This window comes from Podarcis filfolensis (assembly GCF_964270895.1).
Source record: "Podarcis filfolensis genome assembly, chromosome: 5".
Taxonomy (NCBI): domain Eukaryota; kingdom Metazoa; phylum Chordata; class Lepidosauria; order Squamata; family Lacertidae; genus Podarcis; species Podarcis filfolensis.
This window is the reverse complement of record NC_139608.1, coordinates 88,348,004-88,361,669: the sequence shown is the minus strand read 5'-3', so window position 1 is coordinate 88,361,669 and position 13,666 is coordinate 88,348,004. Positions and strand designations below refer to the sequence as shown.

At 42.6% G+C, this 13,666-nt stretch overlaps 1 protein-coding gene across 3 annotated transcripts in view; it reads right to left on the bottom strand.

The window, feature by feature from the left end:
• The window catches only part of LOC310763401 (cardiac-enriched FHL2-interacting protein), a 34,022-nt gene extending 31,057 nt beyond the window's left edge, over positions 1–2,965 (bottom strand). The window contains exon 1 of one of the 3 annotated variants that reach the window (XM_083615510.1): positions 2,612–2,965. The gene's annotated coding sequence lies outside the window, so the exon portion shown is untranslated. Of the gene's footprint in view, positions 1–2,564 lie in introns of all 3 variants that reach the window. The other 2 variants (XM_083615511.1, XM_083615512.1) reach the window with 2 other exon arrangements.
• Positions 2,966–13,666: the final 10,701 nt, after the last annotated feature.

Sequence of the window (13,666 nt, the reverse complement as noted above, 5' to 3'; positions counted from 1 at the left end):
CTGAAACCAAATCTTCCCCTTAGCCCCAAATCCAGTACACTGGGTACAGCTGCTGCAGACCAGGCTTCCTCAGCCTCGGCCCTCCAGATGTTTTGAGACTACAATCCCCAGCATCCCAGACCACTGGTCTTGCTAGCTAGGGATCATGGGAGTTGTAGGCCAAAAACATCTGGAGGGCCAAGGTTGAGGAAGACTCTCCAAGTGTCCCTGTTTTCCAGGGACAGACCTGGATTTACAGAAGCCATCCCAGTTTCTGATTTGATCCCAGAATGTCCCTCTTTTCCTTAGGCCATCTCCATTTTCACCAAAGAAATGTTGGAGGGTATGGAGTTATGTGGCCACCGAGCCTAGGAGATAAGTAACTATACAACCTTTAGAAGGCATCTGAAGGCAGCTCTGTAGTGGGAAGCTTTTTAAAAAGTTTTATTATGTTTTTATATATGCTGCAAGCAGTGGCGTAGCGTGGGTTGTCAGCACCCGGGGCAAGGCAAGTAATTTGCGCCCCCTAACCCGTGGATTTGTGCCCCCTAACCCGTGGATTTGCCCTAACCCCCAGATGTTGCGCCTGGTGTGGCTGGCCCCCCTGCACCCCCCACGCTACACCACTGGCTGCAAGCCACCCAGAGTGGCTGGGTTACCCCAGTCAGACGGGCGTAGTATAAATCATAAAATTATTATTATGGAATAGGTAAAGGTAAAGGGACCCCTGAACATCAGGTCCAGTCATGGCCGACTCTGGGGTTGCGGTGCTCATCTCGCTTTATTGGCCAAGGGAGCTGGCGTACAGCTTCTGGGTCATGTGGCCAGCATGACTAAGCCGCTTCAGGCAAACCAGAGCAGCACACGGAAATGCCGTTTACCTTCCCACCGGAGCGGTGCCTATTTATCTACTTGCGCTTTGACGTGCTTTCGAACTGCTAGGTTGGCAGGAGCAGGGACCAAGCAATGGGAGCTCACCCCATCGCGGGGATTCAAACCGCCGACCTTCTGATCGGCAAGTCCTAGGCTCTGTGGTTTAACCAAGAGCGCCACCCGTGTCCCTTATTATGGAATAGGATGTCCCTATTTTCATCAGGGAAATGTTGGTGGATATGCAATAACAGATCTCATTAGCTGACTTGAGACTTCCAAACGTTAGCCTCCTCCTCAGGGTCTCCAGGGCAAGGACTAAAGTCTCAAGGCGAGGTGATAGGAACAAGTGGCCACACTGTTGTCAGCTTGGCTTGTGTGCTTCTACCATTACTGCCCTCCCCTGCTCATCAGACCACATGTTGGTCCCATGACAGAGCAAGTGCTGTCCACATCTCAGCAGCTTCAAGCCCCTGGCCTACAAGGCACAACTCTCACACGATGCTCGCTGTCTCTCAGGTTCTGCGCTTCTAGGAGCCTGATAGGCCTAGCCTCAATGCCTTTCTAGTCTTCCTTTCAGGGCCATTTTTGACAATAACCCTTACCAATGTTGTTATTGCCACTCCCAAGCAAAGCCGTTGCCATAAGAAAGTAAGAGTTTCCAACTGCCAACCGCTTGTATCTTGCTGCACTGGCAGGGAAGCAAAAATGTTTTTCTTGCTCATCACAGTAACTCTATATCTACACCATTTTGTGCAAGACTATTAGTTATTATAATTTCTATAGTGCAAGACACATTACGGAATACAAGAGGACAGGGGTTTTCATAATCTGCTTGTACAGTGGTACCTCAGGTTAAGTACTTAATTTGTTCCGGAGGTCCATACTTAACCTGAAACTGTTCTTAGCCTGAAGCACCACTTTAGCTAATGGGGCCTCCTGCTGCTGCCGCACCGCCAGAGCATGATTTCTGTTCTCATCCTGAAGCAAAGTTCTTAACCTGAAGCACTATTTCTGGGTTAGCGGAGTCTGTAACCTGAAGCGTATGTAGCCTGAGGTACCACTGTATATTACAAGTCATAATAACGAAACACAGTTTTTGTGAGCTCAGATCTTGGCATCTGGACCTCAGAGGTCCAAGCTGTTGAGGATAGATTTCCTAGATTAAAGGGAATACCGTTGAATAGTCCCAGTAATACTATCCTCACTTCATAGGTAATTAACTGACATAAGACTACCTAACTGACATTAGACCAATGTCTGTCTAGACAAATGTTTGTGTCACACTGTGTGTCAAACAGCATTCTCCACACCCCAGCGTAATATACATCTGAGATTTATGAAGGAAAATCTTCAGCTAGAAAATAAACCTAAACATGATAAACTTTGCTGTGCAGCCTTGGTTCATATGTAGTGACACTTGAACAGCCCACTCCTATGCACGTTTACTCAGAAATAAGTCCCACAGAGCTTACTGCCCCTTGCTCTCACATATGTGCATGGAATCGTAGCCTTAATATCTTTACATGTGATTGCAACATTGGCTTGGATAAATCAGAGCAAAAAAATCTATCCACCTGGAGGACAACTTCCCTGCTTTTCAGCTGAGCTCAAGAGATCTGGCCTGATTGGGGTGGAGAATAATAATAAATTGTTTCGTGTTTCGCATCTGATCGGTTTCACATGATGTGCTTCCATGCTGCCCTTGCGCCCACAGCCGAAAGCACACATCACAACACCCATGCAGTTCCTTGCACCTTACCTTCTAGATCCAAGTGTTTTGATCAGAGGCGGAGGGCCACAGTGCTGTCTTCAGCTGAGCCAGCTTCCCAGTACATTTATTTCCAAAGTTGTTCGCTTACCCCTCAGACTTCCTGTAAGTCATATCCTTTTGTGTGAATGAGAACAGTGGTTTTTCGAAGTGGAAGCAGCCAAGTCTTCCCCACTCCCCTCAAGATCCGCCCAAATAGGTGAAACGAAGCGAGAAATCAAAGTCCGTAAAACATACTTAAATATATCTTAGGCAAGGAGGAACCGAGTGTAGAACATGGTTGGGGAAGAGCAAACATACGTATTGGAATAGCCACGCAGTGTCAAGTAACAAGCAGGCACTCACAGGCTATTTTTACACACAAGCTTCTCCGCTGGCAATGCTTCAAAGATAACTGAGTGACAGAATATAATGTTCTGCGATTGGCCAGCCCCCAAGGGTGATTCAAACCATAAACCGCCGCATTTCCATGCCATCGGGTGGCGGGCGCAAATGTTTTCATGAAAGTCATCATTAAAAATAATAAGCCAGAAATGTGCCCATGAGTTATGCACATGATTGTCTTCGTGGTGTCATTTCATAAATAGCCCATTTCATCATCAGGGCAGGACAGATGTATCGCGCGCTGCATTCTCCGAGACACAGCCCTGCCTGTCCTTCGGAAGCCAATAGAAAGAGCGGCTTTAATAGGAAAGACGCTCAAGCATTGAGTTTCATTCTGAAGGTTGCAGTAAAATATTAGATAATGAGTGGATGTTGCATGTCATCAGCAAGCCGGGCTTTGCTCTTGCAAATAGGAAACGGGCTGTTCCCAACCGGGATCAAAGCAATTAGGGAAGTTGTTAGCATTTACAGAAGCCATCCCAGTTTCTCACTGGATCCCGGAATGTCCTGCTTTTCCTTAAAGGTAAAGGAACCCTGACAGCTAAGTCCAGTCGCAAACGACCCTGGCGCTCATCTCGCTTTACAGGCCGAGGGAGCCAGCGTTTGTCCGCAGACAGTTTTTCCGGGTCATGTGGCCAGCATGACTAAGCCGCTTCTGGCAAAACCAGAGCAGTGCACGGAAATGCCGTTTACCTTCCCGCTGGAGTGGTACCTATTTATCTACTTGCACTTTGACGTGCTTTCGAACTGCTAGGTTGGCAGGAGCTGGGACCGAGTAATGGGAGCTCATCCCGTCATGGGGATTCGAACCGCCGACCTTCTGATTGGCAAGCCCTAGGCTCAGTGGTTTAGACCACAGTGCCACCTGTGTCCCTGTATCACTTTAGGACGTCCCTATTTTCCTCAGAGAAATGTTGGGGGCTATGGAGCTATCCGACCCCTGAGCCATCTGAAGGCAGCCCTGTATAGGGAAGGGTTTAAAAAATAATAATCAAATGTTTTATTATGTTTTAATATATGTTGGAAGCCAGTCGGATGGGTGAGGAATAATAATAATTAATAATAATAATAATAATAATAATAATAATAATAATAATAGGACTAAAGCAGCAAGTACAGACAGTATTACGTGCCTTAATCCTGCTTCTGTCATTATTATCTGGAATGTCATCTGCCTCTCAGAATCTCCTGTGGTGCAATGGGTTAGTGCATCAGGCTATTAACCAGAAGGTTGGTGGTTCAAGCCCACCCAGGGATAGCTGTGGGTAGAATTCTGCACTGCAGGGAGTTGGACTAGATGATCGTCAGGGTCCCTTCCAACTCTACAATTCTATGATTCAATCCCCTACCTACCTCTAATCATGGCTGGAGTTACCTAAAGTTATGTAGGAAAACAATATCGTTACATTGACCACACTCATTTGAGATATAACACCTACCCAGGCTAGATTTCCTTGGGAAAACTCCTAGACTTGGAATGGTAATTTAGTCATTTAGTCCAACCCAGTGTGAAAGCAGGAAATCCAGATAGCTGGCCATACACCCTCTGTTCAAACTTTTATAAGAGTGAGTTCACCATTTTCTTTTTTTTTTTTTTTTTATAATATATTTATTAAAGTTTTCAAATAAAACATATATCAAATAAGCACTTATCGTTGTCCATTTAACATCTTTCAATTGTTACATGGGACTCCCCCACACCTCCCGCATACACTTACATCATTATTAAATTATTTTCAAGCAAATTATCATTTAACTCATCTTAATTAATAATCTTAATTTGGTTTGACATATAATTCGACTTTAAATCTATTTTAATGGTAGACAATTGTCTGCACTGGCATCCTATTCAGCACTCAGCCAGATTACAATATTTTTGTAAATAAGTCTTAAATTTCCTCCAGTCTTCTTCCATCCTTTCTTCTCCCTGGTCTCGAATTCTGCCGGTCATCTCGGCTAGTTGCATATAGTCCATCAGTTGCATCTGCCATTCTTCCACAGTGGGTAGCTCCTGAGTTTTCCAATTCTTGGCAATTAATATTCTTGCTGCTGTTGTTGCGTACAAAAAGAATGTTCTGTCCTCTTTTAACACACTCTGGCCGACAATACCCAGGAGAAAGGCCTCTGCTTTCTTAGTAAAGGTGTATTTAAACACCTTTTTTAATTCATTATATATTTTCTCCCAAAAGGCCTTCACTCTAGGGCAGGTCCACCAGAGGTGAAAAAATGTTCCTTCATTTTCCTTACACTTCCAACATTTGCTATCAGACGAATGGTATATTTTAGCCAGTTTGACAGGGGTCATGTACCATCTATACATCATTTTCATCACATTTTCCTTCAACGCATTACATGCAGTGAAATTCAGCCCAGAGGTCCACAACCTTTCCCAATCTTCAAACATAATATTATACCCAATATCCTGCGCCCATTTTATCATTGTTGATTTTACCATTTCGTCATGTGTGTTCCATTTCAGCAGCAAGTTATACATTCTTGAAAGTACCTTAGTCTTAGGTTCTAACAGTTCAGTTTCTAACTTTGACTTTTCCACTTGGAATCCTAACTTTTTGTCGTTTTTAAACACTTCTTTAATCTGAGCATAGTGTAACCAGTCTCGCACTTTGTCTCTCATCTTTTCTAAACTCTGCAATTTCCAGTTGTCACCATCCTTTTCTATTATCTCCCAATATTTTGGCCAATTGGCCTCCATATTGGCTCTTTTCCGAGCCTTAGCCTCCAGGGGTGACAGCCACCTCGGAGTTTTATTCTCCAGTAAGTCTTTATATTTTGTCCAGACATTAAAAACTGATTTTCTGACAATATGGTTCTTGAAGGCCTTATTTATCTTAGCTTTATCATACCATAAATATGCATGCCATCCAAACGCATTATTAAAACCTTCCAAATCCAAGACATCCGTATCTTCAAGAAGTAACCAATCTTTTAACCAGCAGAAAGCTGCAGCTTCATAATACAACTTTAAGTCTGGCAGGGCAAAGCCCCCTCTTTCTTTCGCATCTGTTAATATTTTAAATTTGATTCTGGGCTTTTTGCCCTGCCAGACAAATTTAGAGATATCTTTCTGCCACTTCCGGAAGCACTCTGTCTTGTCTACAATCTGCAGTGTCTGAAACAAAAATAACATTTTTGGCAATACATTCATCTTGATGGCAGCTATTCGGCCTAGCAATGAAAGTTTTAATCTAGACCAACTATCCAAGTCTCTCTTAATCTCTGACCAACATTTTTCATAATTATCTTTAAATAAACTCAGATTTTTTGCTGTTATGTTTACCCCTAGGTATTTAACTTTTTTAACCACATTTAGTTCTGTCTCTTTCTGAAGCTGTTCCAACTCAATATCTGTCATGTTTTTCCCCAGAACTTTAGTTTTTTGCTTATTTAACTTAAATCCTGCCACTCGACCAAAGTTTTGAATCAGTTGTAGTACTCTTTTCAAACTAGACTCCGGCTCCTGTAATGTCAGAACTAGGTCATCTGCAAAAGCTTTAAGTTTATATTGTTTCGCTCCGACCTGAATCCCTTCCACCAACCGGTCCCCCCTAATCATATTCAGGAGCACTTCCAGAACCGAAATAAACAGTAATGGGGAAATCGGGCAGCCTTGTCGTGTACCTTTTTCAATTTTAAACTCTTCTGTAACCACATTGTTAACTATCAGTTTAGCCTTTTGTTCTGAATATATTGCCTCAATCCCGTTCTCAAACCCCCGTCCCACTCCCATTTCTTTTAAGTTCCCCTTCATAAATTTCCAAGAAATGTTGTCAAAGGCTTTCTCCGCGTCTATAAAAATTAAAGCTGCTTTGGTGTTTATGTTTGTTTGTAAAAGTTCCAATATGTCTATAATGTTCCTTGTGTTAGTAAACATATGTCTGCCCGGGAGAAAGCCTGCCTGGTCTTTATGGATTATCTCACTTAAAACTTTCTTAAATCTTCGTGCCAAAACATCTGCAAATATTTTGTAATCCACATTTAAAAGGGAGATGGGACGGTAATTCTTAAGTTGTGTCTTTTCAGTTTCTGACTTTGGAATCAATGTGATAAATGCTTCTTTCCACGATTCAGGCGCCTTCTTCCCCTCCATTATTTCATTACTGACCTCCAACAAAGGTTGTATCAAATAATCCTTCAATGTCTTATAGTAGTTAGAGGTCAGTCCATCTGGCCCTGGTGATTTGCCCTGTTTCAGACTCAGGATGGCCTGTTCAATCTCTTGTTGTGTTATTTTGCCATTTAAAATTGTTCTGTTTTCTTCTGACAGCTTTGCTAATCCATTTCTCTCCAAAAATTGTGTAATCTCTATTTCATCTTGTGGCCCTTGAGTATATAACTTTTTAAAATACCTCTGGAAGCACTTTCTAATCTCTCCCGGGTTCTGAATGTTCCTTCCTTCAACCTCTAAGTTTGTTACTGTATTTAATCTTTGTCTCCTTTTCAACTGCCAAGCTAGCAGTTTCCCACATTTATTTGCCGATTCAAAAGTTTTTTGTTTCATTGTTTTAATCTTCCATTCTATTTCCTGATTTATCAGCTTGGAATATTGCGCCTGATAAAGTTTAATTTCTCTCAGAATCGGTTGGGACTTCGGGTTAGATCTTAACTTCTTCTCCAACTCTTTGATACTTTCCAGAATTTTATCTTTCTTTTCATTTTGCAGTCTTTTCTTTAAGGAATTCTGTTGGATCAAGAACCCTCTCATCACAGCTTTACTTGCATCCCAGATAGTTCTTTTTTCCACCGTAGTGTTCAAATTAATCTCAAAATAGTCCTTTAAGGTTTTTTGGGCCTTCTTTACAATTCTTTGATCTCTAAACAGGCCATCATTCATCTTCCATCTAAAGGAGCCGATTGGGATCAATGTCATATCCATTCTCAAGGCGTTATGGTCGGAGCATGTTTTGGGGCAGATTTCCACCTTCCTCACCTTAGGTGCCAGACTTCTAGTTATCCATATTTGGTCGATTCGTGTCCAAGTCAGTTGAGCTTCAGAAAAGAATGTTCCTTCTCTTCCCAAGGGGTTTCTAACTCTCCAGATGTCAACCCAGTCCATATTGTCAGTCATTTCAAAAAAGGTCTTAGGTAGTCTTCCCTCTTTAGTAATGTTCTGGTTCTGTGACTTATCCATATTTGTTGATACGACCCCATTCATGTCCCCCATCATGATGACGTTGTTGTAATCCAGATAGTCCAGCATGATCTCGTGCAACTTCTTATAAAAATCCGATTTTCCTTCATTTGGAGCATAAATTCCTAATATCAAAATTTTTTCTCCTTGATACTGTATTTCTATTGCGAGGATTCTTCCACTTTCGTCTTTAAAGAGAAATTTTGGTGAAAGGCTCTCTTTTGCATAGATCACTACACCTCTCTTTTTAACTGTATCCGATGATATAAATTCTTGACCAAGCCTTTTATTTATTAACACCTTTCTATGGAGCCTAATCACATGCGTTTCTTGTAAGCATATAATGTCCAATTGTTCCTTTTTTAAAATATGAAAAATTTTAGACCTTTTTTCGGGACTGTTACAGCCATTTATGTTCCAACTCAAAAGCTGCAGAGACATCCTGGATAGATCTGGTTATTCTTTCTGGGGTGGTACCTTGTTCTCCGGTCCTTGAGGATCCGAGGGGGCGGGCTCCCCTGGAGGTTCTGGCGCTGGCAATCCAAGTCCTTTGTGGAGGTCTTCTCCGTGTGCTCCCAAAAACTTGTCTCTATCTTCCACTGTTTTGATTTTGATCTTTCTCCCTCTGTAGGTAAAGGATAATCCTTGTGGAAACTCCCACCTGAAGATAATTGCGTTGCTTCTCAACAGTCTTGCCAATTCCGTGTAATTAGATCTAAGGTCCAGCAACTGCTTAGGAATGTCCTTGTAGATCTCAATTCTCTTGCCCAAGATGTCTAGTGACTTTTCGTAGTGCAGGCCCAAAATCTTGTCCCTTTCCTCCTTTGATCTCAATGTTATCAAACAATCTCTGGGCTTCTCTGTCCTTCTGACTCTGCCAAGCCTGAAAGCAGATGCAATTTTAAAGTCTTTTTCCTCTAACTCCCAAAACTTGGCAAATTCCTTAGTTAGAAATTCAATAAGATTATCTTCTTCCACCTCTGGTATTGACCGTATCCTCAAGTTGGTCTCCCTGTTTCGCAGTTCTGTCATCAAAAAGTAAATCTGATGTTCTCCAACTTGTTTGCTGAGTGGTCTTACTTCTTTCTCAAGTTCTTCCAATCTTTGACTAGTATCTTCAGCCAGTTTACGATTTTCACCTACAGCCTCCTTTAATTCTCCAATGGATTGGGCATTCTGTGCAACTTGTCCAGTCAGCTTATTCAAACTTTCTGTGTTCTGTTCAATTTTAGCTGTATGCAAATCAGCCTTCTTGTCCAGAGCCTCCAGTTTCTCCAAAATTTTCTCCAAGACAGAGCTACTTGTCCCTGAAGCCATATCTCCCAGGTGCAGCTCCTCTGTCTCACCCTCCCCTGCCTGTATTAGGGAGGCCGCCTCTATGTCTGGAGGCAAAGTGGAAGGCAAGGCCGGCACAGAAGATCTACGCTGTGAGGCTGCAGATAAAGTTAAAGTTGTTTGTTTAGTCCTTCCTCTTCTCCTTGCGCCACTCATTCCAAAGTTATCTGTAATCCAAGGTCAATCCAAGTTGTTCCCATGAGAAAGCAGAGTCCCAGATGCAATAGTCAAACAGAGGCCGGGAAAGGGAAAGTAAAACAAAGTCACTGCTGTAAGCCCAAAATCCTCTAGAGGGAGCTTAATACGTCTTCAGGGAAAAGATCAAATCCAAGTTAAACTTATAAATTTAGATCCATGTCTATCGCCTCCACAGTGTGTTATTTTTAGCAGAGTAAAACTTAAAGCAAAACAGTGTTTCTTACAGTGCCTTGACTGCAACAGTTTCAAAGTATCCAGTTCCAGCTCAGAATGTTTCAAAACCTGAATTCAATATATCCAAAGTTGCAAACTGGTGCTCATTCAGGCAGCTCCAGCACCAGAGATTCTTATTTATTTTATAATCCACTGGTACCACAGAAGAAGAATATCAGTGCATCCCACATATGACCAGCAAAAGTCAATAGCTCAAAGTCTTTCTCTCAGAAAACTGCTTTAACAGGGTGCCAGCATTTAGTTAAAGCATAACTTTTTGTCTCCACTCCTCCTGCTCTTTGCTTAAAGTTCAGTATCGCGGGAGATGGGCTTCCTGCTTATTCTCACTCCGTTTTCAGCCAAATTTCAACTTTTTTTTTAAAAAGTTTTAAAAGTTCCATAAAGTTCTCAAAAAGTTTCAGAAAGTTGACGAAAGTTTCAGAAAGTTTTCAATGTCCAAATTTACTCACGGATTGTAGTTTCCAAAGTTCAGAAAAGTTGCAGGAAGAAAGGACAGCGCTGACCGGCAACAGCAATGCGGCTTCACTTCGCTGTTTGCGCAACGACCCACAGCGCCGCTACCCCCTCCGCGATCCGGAGCCCCTTACGGGGTCCCTTCAACGTTTTGGGGGCTGCTTCTGGCGCCCGCCGGGTCCCGAGACCACAGGCTTCTGCCACCTGTGGTTTTCCTGGATGGGTCTCCGCTTCGCCGTAGCGGACGACCCGTTTACAGCGGAGCTCCCTTCTCCTTACTCGGAGAAGGCAGCCATTACCGGTCGCGCCGCCTCCGGAAGTCGAGTTCACCATTTTCTGAGGCAGTTTGTTTCACTGTCAAGCAGCTCCTGTCATCCAGAGGTTCTTCCTAAAGTTTAGCCAAAATCCCCTTTCTAGGTCCAGGTTCTGCCTTCTAGAGCAACGGAAAAGTAAACTGTTGTCTATGTGACAGCCCTTCAGATATTTGAAGATGGCTGTCATTTTGGTTCTCTTATATGGGCTAAATATACTCAGCTACTTCAACTGTTTGTCATAGATTTTGGGTCTCCAGGCCTCCTCACCATCTTTTTCACCCTTCTATGGGCACATAGGAGACAACACCTAGGGGCCAAGGTCCCTTCAGCCCTGCCCCGCAATTGAGGGGGCCAAAGCTGATGTGCATGTGCCATGCCTTGTGATGCAGGGTGGGGCTTACCTGTCCCCCACCAATATTTTATTCAAGTTGGTACCCCTGTATGGCATGTCCCAGTCTCTCAGTATTCTGCTGTATCATTACTTCTCTCATTCTGGATGCTATGTCTGTTGATGCAACCTACATTTATTATTATTAAAGGTCCGTATAGTAAAAGCTATGGTTTTCCCAGTAGTGATGTATGGAAGTGAGAGCTGGACCATAAAGAAGGCTGATCGCCGAAGAATTGGTGCTTTTGTTTTTGTTTTTAAATCTTCTTTATTAATTTTAGCATATAAAAATTTAAGACATACCATTCATTCCTGCTGCGCTCCGAAGGCTTGCACAACTAATGCACACCGATCACTCTTGCTCTCCAGGCTTCGCTTCGCTGGAGAGGCACTGCACAGTTTTCCCTCTCTGCGCAGCGCCCCTTCAGCGAAGCGGGAGGAGAAATGGAAGGGGCTCCATTTCTCCTCCCGCTTTGCTGAAGGGGCGCTGAGCAGAGAGAGGGAGAATTTTTTTTTCTCCTGTTCTCCCCCTCCTATGGTCCGGTGTGTCCTATGGTCCGGTGCGTCCTATAGAGCGAAAAATACGGTAAATTTCTTTTTAATTTCTTTATTATTTTGTCTTTACAATGAAACCTACATTTTCATGTTTTAAGTGAAAGAGCCTGGACGTAGCAGGACTTTAACATGGACTGAGCCAAGCTGAAGAGTCACCACAGCTGTTTCATCAAGCCTGAGCTGTTTTAAGTGAAGAGCTGCCAATCAGCTCACAGTGGCAGGACTTAATGCTGGTGAAAACTAACCCTGAGTCATTAGATCAGTGGTCTTATATTTAAGCGATGAGACTACCAGATAACTGGGACGTTGCTCCTGTGTTCTGTCTGAAGGGCCAAACTAGATGTGATTGGAGCTGCACAGTTTCTTGCCCATGTCTCTGCACCGTGAAACAGGAGGTTGGGGGTGGAATTTTTGCAAGAAAGTTGTATAAAGAGTGTCTGCCCCCTCTTTATTATTATTTATTGAATTTATATACCCAGGGGTCTCAAGGCGGTTCACAGAAGAAAATCAAGATATAAAACCACAAAATACCTAATAAAATTAAAAACAATCCAATAGTGCCCTCCCCCAAACCACATTTTAAAAGGGCATAGGATGTAAATCAGATCGACCAATGGCCTGGTTAAAAAGGAACATTTTTGCCAGGCGCCTAAAGGTGTATAATGAAGGCGCCAGGCGAACTTCCCTGGGGAGAGCATTCCACAGAAGGGGAGCCACTGCAGAGAAGGCCCCGTTCTTGAGTTGCCACCTTCCGGACCTCTCAAGGAGGAGGCACATGAAGGAGGGCCTCAGAGAATGATCTCAGGGTCTGGGTAGGTTCATATGGAAAGAGGTGGTTCTTGAGGTATTGCGGTCCTGAGTCGTTTAAGGCTCTATAGGTCAAAACCAGCACTTTGAATTGGGCCCGGAAACTCATTGGTAGCCAGTGCAGTTGGACCAAGATCTGTGTAATATGCTCAAACAGTCTTGCTCTGGTGAGCAACCTGGCCACTGAATTCTTTTTTTTTTTATAAGATTTTTATTAAGATTTTTACATTACAAAAAATAAAAACAAACAGAAAAAGAAAAAAAAAGTATTTCCATCACATTATTTTTCATTTACTTGTTTCTTGGACCTCCTCATACCTCTCTTTTTTGTATTCCAGTTCAATTTATTAGCTCAGCAATTTGTTTCCCTCTTTATTCTACCCAAATCTTTATTCTTAAATTATTGTGATCTTGAAATTTTACTTTTATAAACCCATTTTTTCATATTCTTTTAACCCATTACAGCTAGAAACCTCTTAATTTTAATCCAACATTATTCTAAAGTTCATTAATTTTACAATATCTCTGTAAATAATCTTTAAATTTCTTCCAATCTTCTTCCACTGACTCTTCCCCCTGATCTTGGATCCTGCCGGTCATTTCCGCCAATTCCATACAGTCCATCACCTTCATCTGCCATTCTTCCAAAGTGGGTAGATCTTGTGTCTTCCAGTATTTTGCAATAAGTATTCTTGCTGCTGTTGTGGCATACATAAAGAAAGTTCTATCCTTCTTTAACACCGATTGGCCAACTATGCCCAGAAAAAAGGCCTCTGGTTTCTTCAAGAAGGTATATTTAAATACCTTTTTCAGTTCATTATATATCATCCTGGCCACTGAATTTTTCACCCTCTTCTTTTTTCCTTCCTGCGGTCCATATCTCCAGACACCTATACTTTCCACCTGGCTCACTTCTCATGTCGGAGCAACCACACTGGGCTTGAGGAGAACAGGAGTTTGGGTGACCAACTGCAAGGAAGGATTATTTATTTAGACCGGTGGCTTTTTTCTGGGGTATGCAGTACTGGCACACACAGACACACACACACACACGCCAAATGTTAAAAGTACTTAAGGACCTGAGCAGGAGGAATCCAATTTCTGGAGGGTATAGAGACTTTGATTTACCAGAAAAAAAATATTAATGCAGTTATTTTGAGATGAAATATCTGTGCAACAACACTCTTCCGACCTTGACCTAACCCAAAGCCATACTAGTAAGGAACAGA